This window comes from Ptychodera flava, chromosome 22 (assembly GCF_041260155.1).
Source record: "Ptychodera flava strain L36383 chromosome 22, AS_Pfla_20210202, whole genome shotgun sequence".
Classification (NCBI taxonomy): domain Eukaryota; kingdom Metazoa; phylum Hemichordata; class Enteropneusta; family Ptychoderidae; genus Ptychodera; species Ptychodera flava.
In genome coordinates this window covers 5,864,641-5,876,652 of record NC_091949.1, presented here as the reverse complement: position 1 = coordinate 5,876,652, position 12,012 = coordinate 5,864,641, and the positions used below count along the sequence as shown (strand labels likewise).

General features: G+C 34.3%; 1 protein-coding gene across 3 annotated transcripts in view; it reads right to left on the bottom strand.

The window, feature by feature from the left end:
- Window positions 1-12,012, bottom strand: part of LOC139122536 (cGMP-dependent protein kinase 1-like) — a 181,844-nt gene that overhangs the window by 140,537 nt on the left and 29,295 nt on the right. The window contains exon 1 of one of the 3 annotated variants that reach the window (XM_070688015.1): window positions 4,933-5,073. The exons of 1 other annotated variant lie outside the window; for it this stretch is intronic. The gene's annotated coding sequence lies outside the window, so the exon portion shown is untranslated. Of the gene's footprint in view, window positions 1-4,932; window positions 5,074-12,012 lie in introns of those variants that run through there. One more of the 3 variants, XM_070688017.1, reaches the window with a different exon arrangement.

Sequence of the window (12,012 nt, the reverse complement as noted above, 5' to 3'; positions counted from 1 at the left end):
TCAACTTGTACATCTTCCTAACATATTTATATTAAGAGAATACTATATTGATTTTAACACTAGTTTATTGACTCCTGTCTTGTGTTTTAAAATTTTCACAATTTACAGAAGTCAAAAAGTCCCCTTTAGATAGTGCCTATGCCATTGAGATATTGCAACAGAAATCCTGAAATATGATTTCTTGGGTCAGGAAAGGAAGGAAAACATTGAGTGCACTGAGGTGTAAGTAGACCTATGTAGTGCATGCTTATATCTCAAGTGCTGGAAAAAAACATAAGAATTGCTTGCGGTAAAAACATTTGCGCCGCCTATGGCGGCGCGCCGGCAAAGAATACATGAGAATAGGGTTTCCAAATTTTGCTAATTTCTGGTGCATTGTGACAATTTTTTTTTTCACTTCTGTCTGTTATGACATTTTTTTTTTCTCAGGCCATGGCAGGATCAATTTTTTTTTCTTCTATCTCACCTGGCGACAATTTTTTTTTTCTCAAAATCCTCCATACCCCCCCCCAGAAATCAAATGGTTCTCCCCTTATATAACCTCAATCATTAAGTCCAAGCCAAGATTTAACAGACCAACTAACATACCAGGGTAGCTTTTGCTTTCTTTGAAGTGAAAGAATTAAGCTACCCGGCTGACATTCTCTGAAAAGTTAGCATTTATAGAAGGACCACCATGCACATTTCTTTTCACGATCAATGTCAATTACAAAATGTTAAGTTCATGGGTCTGGACATGTATCATCGATTGCCGTGAGAATCTCCCTTGCGATGTCAGGGATTCCAATTAAATTTTCTGGATCTTTGTAACTAGACCAACATGGAGCTGGGACACATATATGATATGTCATACCGGATATATCATATTATTTCTTCTGCTAATTGCAATTCCTAGGTGGTAAAATACACGGATGTTACACTTTGTAAACGTTCTGAATGACACGATTATAACCTCACACGGGTTTAATTTGAATACTGACTCACAGCCAAATTAAAAGACATTTCTTGCTGGTGACTTAATTATCAAGGTCACATATCTGTTGCAAACGAAAAGATTTACAAGATTTCTTTCCCATATATGGCACAGGTTCTTTATCAGGCTTACCTAAAAAAAATTGATTATTTTGATAAAGTTTTGGAGGGAAAACAACGAACTTATCATAATATGTGAACAGACAATGTCAACCTGACAAATCAAGAATGACAGAGAAGAGTGCAGCTAACATTGCTACAGGGACTGTAATGTGTAAGTTGGTTTTACAAAATAATTAGTGTGAGGAAAGAGTACTAGGTAAATTTCATCCTTCCTGCTGTTACCATGTAATTACCGGTATATGCTACTCAAAGCTGTAATTACCCTATGCAAATATTGTCTATGAGTCCACTTCAGTTGATTCACATTCATTTAATAAATTACAGCCTTACCAAGCAAAAAGACTGGGATTATGATAGTACTTATGAAAACACAGCAGATGAAACTCAGGTAGCTCAAAAAAAAGCTTAATATGGATCACTAAAAATCCAAAATGACATCAAAATAGGCAGGTGTGCCGGAGTAAATTTATGGAGTTAAAAAAAGGCTGATTTCCACCTCAAATTTACACAAATTTAGTTACTTAAAATCCAAGTTACAGTAAAGTAAAACAGTGTTAATCAACTGGACTGTGTGCCATAATTGAATTAGAGTTTAAGTAGGTGCTAGAAGGCAATAAATTTAGGACGCTCTTCTGTATTATGTTGCACAAGTATTGTACAATGAACATATTACATTGTACAATTCTCTGAAAAACATGTTATAATCGCTGCACAAAAATCAAAATCTGTGTTATAATCTGGCGACTCTAGTTCATAAAGTATGGCTGTTCATGGTAAAAGCAACAAGATCTCAGGTTATATTCCTACCCTGGAGCACATATACATTGTGTCTTGGTCTCACCATCTCATTAGCTGTTGGATGCACAATGGTGACAAATACCACTGATGATGGATTGAGGTGGAAAGAATAACATGCTGTATCTCATTTGAAGAAAACAAGACGCTCATCTTTTTCTATTTTCTCTTTCTTAAGGGAGTAGTGCATTACTTAAGATTGCTTGGAGATATTTATCATTATTTGAGAGCCAGACATACTACAGCTGCTATTGTAAAAGACTGCCTGTGCAAAAAAGTGATGCAACCGGAATACTGACTATCAATAAAAAGAAAAACTTAAATCAGACAGATAGCAGCCTTGTACAAAAGTCTTTCTCTGAAATCTCTTTTCTATTAACCAACTCAGAAAACTTTCAACAATCAGAGGTTAACACAACAATAGTGTTAATTGACAGAGTTTTAAAAGTATGTTCACAAAGTTTATTTCTTCTTTTATATCCATAGCTCTAAAGATAATTCTCATCTCACAGTCTTTAAAAATCCACAGACTGTTCATTGCCCATAATGCAGGATTTTTATCACTGATATAATTAAGTGGACTAAAGGATAAAGTTTAACCAATAAAAATTGGTCCTTTTATCTGAGAAGACAAATAGGATTCTACTTTTAGAAGCAGGTATCTATTCAGATAAAACTTTTGATGTTTGAGATAAAATTTATATTGTAACTGACAGCAAGGTGTATAGCAGTTACTGTTATGGGCAGAGAAACCATCAATGATGTTTAAATGATACTTCACGTTTTCAAAATGAAGAAAATATGCAAGTGATGCCTGATTTTGATAATTTTGTTAAGAAATGTAAATGAAATTTGAATGAGAGATGAGAATGCAAACTTTTGTTCAAGATCAAATAATCTTGCCTTCCATTACTGTCATTACTTTGTATCTACACTACCTTGGTGACTTATACAAAAAAAACATTTCATGGAAGAAGATTGAACATGCTCACTTCTGCATCGGTTCATTCCGGTTTCTGCTAAACATGACATGCCTTTTAAATTCAAGGGCATGTACAAGTGTTAGGCAAATAACAAACAGCTGGGTGAAGTGTATTATGGGAATGTTTAAAGCTGACAGACGTGATCTGTAGTATCAACACGGTCATATTTTTCATCAAGGAAATGTTTTCAAAAGTAACACTTACAATGTATGTTTTTCCACACTTCATACTTTGAAACGATTTAAAAGACACTGGTCAATATTTAACACTGCAATTACGAGCAGAATTTACGTGTGAAATGGAAGGAAATGGGCTGATTGTGGGTACGACCTTCCGAATTAAATTACCATTTCAGAAATTTTGAATCAACTCAATCTGTAAGTTAATTATCACATTCTGATGATTCCAGGGTGTCCATAACACTTTATATGCTACACCCTAAGTACTTGATACTTTCAAATGCATTTCAATTCCCTCAGCTCTGTATGAACACTAATAATCTTCAGAAATTCACTTGGCCACTAAACTTCAAACTTTCCAAAAAGCATCATAATTTTTTTCAAAGTTGTGGTATCTGCACATAAACGCAAGATCAAATATTGGAAATAAAATAACACCTTTAAAAGATTTCACCGAAGGCAATGTAACTTTAAAAAACAAATTCATGTTCAACCTCAAAAATATCACTTGGATATAATGGATCTTTTTTTCATCCTTGAGAGTCTATCCATGTCAATTCCATGCCATCACCATGACAACAGGAGAAAGAGTATACTTCTATAGAGGAGTGTAGTGCAGCACCACAACAACAACATACTACAAGAACAAGCCTGCAGAGGTTAAATTAAACTAATTTGCTTTGACATCAGCTGACACAAGTTTCAAGAGTATCTAACATGTACTCAAGTTAAAAAAAAAAATGCTGCACCATCTTTCAGATATTTTTAGGATTTTTTTTGGGTGAATTTGCATATAGCTGTTGGTATTTCAACATCGTCAAAGGATAGCTTTTATCAAAACATCTCGTGGCGGAAGATGGCAAACATGATTTTAAGAGTGGCTTTGAAGCGTAGGTGGGTACATCATATCCAGTGAGCTGTAAGTTTAAATCCTTGGATGGGATTGTTGAACTTTTCCTCCAGTACCCTTTATATTACTATGTATGTTGACGTTGACATAAAGTTTACTGCAAAGTAACAACGATCATAGAAAAGATCTACTAGGGCCATTAACTCTCATTTCAGACAGTTAATGTGGCTGCTTATCGATTGTTCCACAGTGTTACCAGTACAAATCATAATGGCCTGGTTTCACAAACATCACTGGCCATGATTCTTCAGAGATTTGATCAAAACAAATCTTCTCCTTGAATCCAATGAAAGCAAAGCACACACGACAATTACCTTTAGAAGTCTAATCTACAGTAATGTCCTTATTGAGAATTTAATTTCGCAATAGAATATAAATGGTCCCCATAGATCCACACGTACTGCAGTGTGTGGACAACATAGGAATTAAATTTCCATTACTAAACATTGAAACAGAGAAATTCTAAACAGTGATCAGGCAAAGATAGGTTTCTCATCCTGAAGCCTGTTGAACAAAACTTGCAACAATATTTTTTATGTGAAAAAAAATCAATTATAAGCAAAAACACAATGCATGACAGAAAATGTTACGAGCAGAATTTAAGCATGAGATGGAAGAAAACGAAGTGTGTGTTATCATCTATTATGACTGCGTGTCAAACTGCAGCTTGGAAACGTTCCCGCTTTGGTATTTTTATCTCGGTAGTTAGATCCCATGAGCTCAAAAAATGAAAATAAGAAAAATGTCATCGTATCATTTTTGAGAGAAACTGGAATGAGAAACAACCCTTTTATTTTTTGACTTATAGTGGCTATATGCACAATGTTTTTGCACGTTGGGATTAACACACAAGCTAAACTGAAATACTGTGCATGTTTCATCTGAGTTAACCATTCAATGTCAAGTATTTTACAGAAAGAAAGTGTTACCTTGCTGTCAGGTACCTCTGAAGAATGTACAATGAACCTACCAAATTGATGAAGACGGCAACGTACGTGTTTCGAGCTGAAGACGGTCACATCAAAACAGAACACTTGAGTCTCCTGTGCTGCGTGCTGGGAGAATGCCGAGTGAAATTTACATGCCAGAGCTCTGTGTTCTTGCGACAGACGTAAACAGACAATTGGTTGATCTTTGAGATTCACAGGCAAATAAAGTGATGAATAGCAGGTAACAGACAATGGAACTGTATTGGCACTAACGCATGCAATTGTAATTACCATACACTGCTGTGGAACATCAAACAATACAATACCTGTGACTGCCAAGGCAGATCCTTGCAACAAAGTGCAGAGTGAATTTGACCGCAAGTTGCATAATTACCTGACCTAATTAGTAATCAAGGTTAATACTTCATTTCTGATTCAAGTGAGAAGTCAGCTGCTTCAAATATTGTCCATTAACCTTTTGACTGCTGTAATTTTTCCCACAAAAATTTTAGTGCAACATTTTATCAATTTATATGGATATTTTTGTATTTTTTTTTTTTAATTTTGGACCAAATGGATATCATATTTCATTGGCTACAGTTTTTTATCAAAATTTTAGCAGAAATCTGAAAAAAATTACCAGGAAATATCTTATAAAGGCGACAAAAATTGACTTTGGCACTCAAAGGGTTAAAGGGCTTGTGACTATTACTTTTGATGTTATTTTCATTATTTTGTCAATGGCAAGTTCTTTCTCTGATCCAGAAAGCATGTTGAAACATGTAATATTGTATATTTACTTTCTCAACACAGTGTCTACATGTGTTAAAAATGCATTGTTTTTGTTTACATTTGAATTCTAGTCCGGACCAGAATACACTTGTCAATTTTAAATAATGATGAAGTTTATGCATAAAAGCTGAGTTGACAAGCTGAATACCATATTTCTCAACACGTTTGGGGAGTTCAACATGGAATTGTAGTTGCCATTCAAAATAAAAATTGTAGAGAAAATCATCCAAAGTTACCGCTTCTAGCCCTTTAACAGCAGATTCTCATTTTCGACAAATTCAAGTGCACCAAAACTAAATTAGCACTTGTTCATACAGCACAGGGATTATATTATTAGCTCTTACTCTCTCATTTTTTCGATGTAATTTTTGGCAATTTTAATGTCAGATGTCAGATGGATAATAAATGCATTCGATACCGGGACATGCACATAAACTTTTTTTTGTGAAAATTTTGTCTTTGAGAGTCTGCCTCTTGAAGGAAATATTTCAAGCGATACAGGTACTCATCAGTGTTTACAAACCAAGAATACGATGGTTTCAATCGGTTTCAAACTCACAACATATGTAATGAATTATGCCTCTAATGATCAAATTTATCCTGAAATTCACTGTAAGTTTTTCATGATTTAATCATTCTCACATGTATTTCTACGTAGACAATGCACATTGAATACGGATACTCTGCCATTTCCTAAATCACTCCAAGGATAGAGTGTGACTAACTGCCGTACTCGTAGCTATATGTATACACAGGTGAGAAGTTAGTACATGTTATGGTATTGACGGTACGCACAGTTTAAATAGCTGAGCACTTGAAGTGTGAAAGACTAACATATGACAATGCGTCTCTCTGACGTGGTGTTTGAGGTGTCAGCACTCTAGATTCAGTCTTCCCGAAATCAGGAAACAACTAGACCTTGGGAGGAGGAGCATGACTGTTGCCATGGAAACAGCAAGGTTATTCTTTTCACTGAAATTAAGAATGGGTGTTGATTTCTATGCCTCAAGTACAAATTCCGAGACACATATTAAGTGTTTTGTGGGTGTTTTGGTAACTTAAAGTCAACATTTCAAAATCATCTTCCAAGTAAAACTCCGGAAACTCTGAATCTTTACCCTCATTAAAAAACTAGGCCTACATTACACAAAACAATGGCACTAGGAGCTACATGTTCATGTATTCACATCTAAAGATTCAATTTTACTGATCATGATTTTAATCACATTTTTTGAATACCAGTCTTCCAATCTCTGCCAATTACGAATGAGAATTGTTTTTCTTCTACATATACTTATAAAGTTTCAAATGAGATATAAAATTTCATAGAGTTGAATCGACTTTATGAAATAAATTATTATGAATACAAAGATTGAGGTTTTCTACTCCAAATGTATACCCCCTTAATCCATCAAGTAAATTATTTCTACCACACTAAACTCTAAATTCTCCGCTTGTTAACAAAATACATTGTGTGAGGGGGTGTTCATATCATCTTTGATAAGGAATTTTGCTTTGAACAAAAGTTTTCCAGTTTCATGAACTGGTATCAGTGTTTCTCAAAACCAGCTTCTTTTTGGAAGAGTTTTTCAACTATTTATGAATAGTATTCAAAACTTTTATGGAGGATGTTATATTTTGGGTGACATTCTCAGAAAACTATGTTTAAGGGCTTTTTAAAGTTTTTTTGTCACTGAAATTTGGGAATATCATCGGCAATATTTGGTATGAAGTACAGTATAGACTTAATTTAGTTTATACTTTGTGTGATACAAATTAATTTTGCCAGCAGAATAAACTGTTGAAATATTTACCATTTCATTTCACCATACATGGGATTACAACAATCTAAAGCCTGTGGTAAAAGAAGTAAATAAATGCAAAGGCTAGCCAACAGCTGCAATTTTCCACTGTTCCTTGAGGAGTAGTGCGGAAATGTTGAAAACAAATTACAAAATCTACTAATATCACCCTTTAGTGCATTTACTTTCCATTACTGTAAGTTGAAGTATTGAAGATGACACAAAACAGAAATTTCCCAGGAATGGATCCCTGTGGATTTGAGTTCCGATATAAACAAAATAGGATCTTCATGAGAAGTATTGTAGAATTACAGCAACTTCGATGGTTAAATCATATTCAGAAAGTGGTACAATTCCTATGAAGTGCTTGTTTGAAAAACAAAGTACGCTAGTACATTGTGATAGAAAAGGAATAATTAACAAGTATAAAGTAAGATTTGTACAGGTATTTATGGTCCGTAAGATACAAAATCGTATGAAAAGAAACTTGAACTTTATGAAGTTGAGTATGATGGATATTACTATATTATGGCTTATATATAAACTGAGATTTTTTGAAAGTGCAGTATTTCTTCTTTGACGCCAGTAATAAAAGCAAAAGTTGAACGTCTAATGTACGGACAAAAAATAAGATGATAACATACACGACATACATACACATATGTACGTACAACCGCCAGTGCATGCATAAACATGTTAATACTGGGTATTTTCACCAAAGATTCGTGTACACTTTATAGACTGCGGTGGTATTTTCAATAGACAATGTGAAAAGAATTCCCGTGACATATATTGACAAGGACTTGTATGAAAAGTTGCGATATGACACTACCAACACAGACTCCAAATAAATAATCAACAGTTTTTTCACAACTTGGAAAACATTTGCTTCATCAAGGTCTTCCATTACAAATATATGTGCATCAAATAAGTCTGTTTTTCAATTCTGTGAATGGATGTGACTGCCCATTCATTGTCAATGCACTTTTGTGATTCTGGACAGTAAGCTAAAAGGAACACATTGTCTTTTCAATCATCAATTAACTAGTTTGGATGTCAAACAATAGGCAGAATGTGTACACACTAGTCAATAGTCACCCGTGGCACAGCTTCTAGACCAATGTTGAGAATGAACTGTTTGATCAGTACAAGTACGCTATCTGTTCCTCTACAAAGGCCACACCAAGTCTACAGACAAATTCCGATTCTGAGTCTAAAATTATTTGGTATTGGCGTGTGTTCCTGAATAAAACTCACCTTAAACTAACCATTACCTTGAAGTGTTCCTCAATATTTGCCTGAAAGACTTGCCAGTCAAACAAAACTAGAATCAGTAGAAATTTAGTTTACAAAGACTGCTTGAAGAAGACTGCTTAATATTCTGTCTGAGTAAATCATTCTAAGGAAAATTACTTTGTTAATAGCTACATACATACAAGTATGTCATATTACAAATTAGTAATTAATCTTCATGTAATTTATTTGTGAGTAGTAGAAATGACTACCTGACATGTATTTTAAGTAACCAAAACTGCTGATTCAGCATTCTGGTCAAGCCGACGTAGATTTATTACTTATGTAGCATATTGGTCTGTGTAATCAAACACAATTATGGCAAGTGATTGAAAATAATGTACCAACAGAAAGTGTGCTTGTAATTTTATCATCATTTATTTCCGTCGTCACCGTAAAGGGACCTATGCAATTTTCTCAAAGGTTGTACAGCGACAAATAAGTGTGGTAGAAATTTATGATTTGAAAGTGGCATAAATTTATACATATAGAATATTTTCTGTGTAATGCACTGTAACCATTTTAACTTCGTTGGTATTTTCACCTGCTTTGACCACATGATATTTAGGAAGTATAGTCTAGATGAGAAAGCCAAACATGCGCAAACTTTACAATTGTGGCTCCTATAACAGTCTGACAGAAAACTAACAGCATACATGTAGGTTGTATTTACAAACAGCCAATCAGGTGGAGAATAGCCCTAGTTTCAAACTCCTCAGGTTTCTGTAAAGAATAAAATCTACCAATTAGATATAACTTTCTGAGCTGCTGCACAATGCTTGGAATGCTTACGCATACAATGATGAAAAAAATGTTGCAGATTGTATCTGAATTTTTTTACGAGAGAAAACAAGTGTTGTACACTTTGAAATCAAGGTGAGTTAATCTATACTGACTATGGATTTAAAAATCTACATGATTTATTACAATGATTTATAAACCTTGAAACTTTATTTGAAAGCTTTCAGACAGGTGGTTTCAAAGAAGGTATTTTACTACAAGTGAAGAAAAAGTCTAAACAATTCTTATACATATGCAAAGTTCATGATCATTTCAACAAATCCAAATAGAGTTGTTACTAGCGTGCAAAGAACAAATATTTATTGAATTCTGGCCAGTCATTGTCAAGGTATCAACAACGTCCAAAAAATCAGCAGCAAATTAAGTTAATTGTACAAACCTTGCACATCAAATTCTATTTGTTTCCTCATACTCAATAACTTCACCAAAACTGCAGCTAGGTTCTGTTGAATCTGACCAGTCATTTTTGATCAATCATTTTCACAGACAGACTGCCACTACACAAAGACAGCCGGTATAAAATCAGCCCCTATTTGTAAACACAGGAGCTATGGCCATTTAAAGAATTTCTTTGTTTGCCGTCCTTGGATTTTTGAAAACCTACCAGCCAGGGAAAAGAACAAACACAGACTAAAAACACAAGTGTATTAACAAAAGCTCATTTTTTATTTGGTTTATTTTGGAAAAATGATATTTCCCTTTGCAATGGTATCAAAAGTGTATTTGTTTTCTTAATTTTCTCTGAAAACCTATCAGTATGCGGAAAGCAAACAAAGAATTTTATTTAAAGCGCCTAATGATGAATGCTAGCTTGCAGCTGGAAAACCTTAGCTAGGGTGAATTAACTGATATTGGGGAAGGATACTGCAGGAAATGTAAATCCTATAAATTGAACCACTTTCACAAGATACAATGACACTTGAAAAGTGTGATGTTCATTAATGAGAGATTTTTACAGCTGTACATTTTTTCCCTCATTATTATGATATGGCACTTTGAAATCTTTGCTGCAAAGTATGATTTTGCAGGTGCATGTCGTGCAGGAATTTTCCCAAACACAGAGCATTGGTGATGTTTTCCCCATATTAAAATTTTCATTTCAAAGTGGATTAAAAACATTTTCAGAGATTCAATAAGACAATGGTCAATTCTTTGATTCATGCTTTATACAGAAGATGATAAAACAACATTTGGAGTAATTTTCAATGATTTTATATTTTCTGATAAAATATTACCTGGAATATTAAATATAATACATAATTCCTCTTACAGTATTTGTCAAAGTGGCTCATTGTTACTAATTTCCTGCATTTTAATCACCAAAGATGTTTAAACCAATTATTCTTACTCTTTTATTCTATTCTATTACTCTTAAAAGAGCAGAAACAACAAACAAGCAAACACAAGCGGCACTTAGAAGACCAGTGCAGCTGTCTAAAACCAATTGATTGATTCTGATGTATTGATTGGGTAGTTTTCTGTCTCCAATCCATCTTGATTCAGCTGCACTTGTCCGTGACATTACAGTGATTCCTGGAAAGATGTCTGGTGTGTTGGAGATAAGTGCAGCCAGACAACTGCCAGGGACATCAAATGACGCGAAATGAACCATGTTGTATCTAATGTTGATTAGACATTCAGATTGCTAATCCCCTTATGTTGGCAAGTACACTGAAGGTCTTTGCACCAGCTAAGATAAATATCTCTTTTCCATTTTTGAACACAATAATTGATGAATCCTTTGAAATTTAGATTAAGAATCAATATCAATATTAGTTAATTTCACATAGCAATTATAGCAGACCTCCCTTCCAATTATCTTTGAATATGTACTGAATCATGACTATACCAGTTTGGGTTTTCCTTCCAGTATGGCTTCATTGTTAAGAAAATCAATAACACGGAAAAAATAACTCAAAAGTACACTAGAAAATTGTAAACAAGTGGCTATTTGAATCTTCTAGTGTTTGATTTCGAAGTGTCACAAACTGTAGAATTTACATGACATATTGGTGATGACAGTTCCACTGAGAAGAGAATGACCAACAAACAAACACAACTTTGTGCAGCCATTTCACAACATGCAAAAAGAATTCCGAAAAAAACACTTAATAACACAGTGTGTATCATGTGTCTTAACGCGGCGTACCTTTTGCTCAGTCAAGGCAATTTGCTGTCATCGATGGCACAATTAGACCGGAATATTGCAAAGCCCGACCCTGTCATGGATCAATCGTTCTTAATGATTCCACATTATCCTTCTTCAAGATCCAATCTCCAGCTTTATATTAACAGCCAGCATTACCATCCAGGCAAGACTTACACCTTCGATTTTCTTTAATGTACTTGCTGTTCTCATTTTATTTCTGAAAATGATGTCACCACTGTTCCGAGCACTGCGATACATCAATAACCTGTGCTACGTTGAGAAGA